Here is a 1,687-nt window from a genome sequence, read left to right as displayed (position 1 = left end):
AGCTGGCACTTCAGCTTCTACTAGGAGTGGAACGCCGCTTCAACCGAAGCACCGCACGGTAGTGCCCATTCTTGCGCTCAGCCCCCGGGCTTGAGGATAGCTGGCGCCACGCGCTGTTACTCGTTTTGGAGCATGTGGGATACCAAAGCCATCTTGGTCTCTCTTATCCAGAGCCGGAGATTCTCTCCAACCTTACCCCCAAAGGTCTTACCGCTTACCATGAGCGGCCTGGGTCAGAAGGAACCATCCGTCGTCGACGGAGGCGTCCTAGACGCAGTCGAACCTCACAGCTTCTGCTGTAAGTGCTCTAACAAAGCATTTTCATAAGTTGAAAACGCCTCTAGGTGCGCGCTTATGGCATTAGGCTCTTGCGCAACGAGGTGCTTAACGCCCTCAGGGCCCAGCAGGGACATCAGCTTATCAGGTCCGTCCTGTATGTGCTGGGGCAGAAAGGAGTATATCTCCTTTTTTTGAGAGTTTCAGTCGTAACGACTCAGGCGTAGATTGACTACGAGTGCTATTAAGTACAGCAGGGCTGCCGTAGCTCCTTGCTTAGAGGAAGCTAAGCTAAGGTCCCCGACCTTACGTTCTTTGCAAGAACCTGTACAAGGGTAGTGGACAATCCGCTATTTCTATATACCAAAGACTTACCAAGGCAAACGATCACTTCCGTTCAAAACCGAAACTGTATCTAATTTATTTAGTTGCGGCAGTGCCGCTAATATCTAAAACCCTAATTAATATAGTTATACCTAATTTATAGTAACATGCACTACTGGTAGCAATTCTGCCACGTGGTGGCTGCTTGTTATGGTATAGCCACACGACTGTGTTGTTATACTAACTGTGTATTACATACCTATGTACGGTCGCGCAATCTTGTGCGACTTGCCCTTTCTTACAAAAGGTGCGTGTAATCCCGTTACATTTTTCAAAATTTGTAGCTCTTCAGCTGAAGATGTTGCGTCTAATTTCCAAAATGAATTTGCAATGTTTGGATAAGCGTAATGGCGAAGGCTGTCGCTTAAACGACAATCAGAGGAAAGAGACCCCTGCTTTCTTGAGAAGCCTGTAACAGGGTTACACGTGCCCTTTATGGTAGGGCGGGTCGCACAATCTTTGACGACCGTACATAGGGGTGTATTACGCAGTTAGTGTAATAAGACAGTGATGTGGCTACACCGTAACAAGCAGCCACCACGTAACAGGATTGCCAATACTAATGCATATTACTATATTTAATAGATATATTGCTATATTAATTAGGAAGACTTAGGGTTTTATATATTAGCGGCTCTGCCGCATCTACAACAATTAAATACAGTTTTGCTTTTGAACAGAAGTCTTCGTTTGCCTTGGTTAAGGCTTCAGTACTTAGAAGTAGCAGATTGCGATCTGCTACACTTGTACTGGTTCTCGGAAAGAACGTAAGGTCGGTGACCTTAGCTTAGCTTCTTCTAAGCAAAGAGCTACGGCAGCCCCGCTGCACCTGGTAGCATACTTCTTTTTGCCTCAGAACATGCAGGACAGGCTAAATAAGCTGAAGAATCTGCTGGATCCTGAGGACGTTAAGTACCTCGTTGCGCAAGAGCCCGAGGCCATAAGCATGTGCCTAGAGGGTTTTTTTAAGTTATGAAAATGCTTTGTTAGAGCACTTACAGCAGAAGCTGTTAGTTTTGTCTGTGTA

The sequence above is a fragment of the Plasmopara halstedii genome (genome assembly GCF_900000015.1).
Source record: "Plasmopara halstedii genome assembly, contig: Scaffold_3120, whole genome shotgun sequence".
Lineage (NCBI taxonomy): Eukaryota > Oomycota > Peronosporomycetes > Peronosporales > Peronosporaceae > Plasmopara > Plasmopara halstedii.
The sequence above is the reverse complement of the archived record's forward strand: the minus strand, read 5'-3'. Positions refer to the sequence as shown.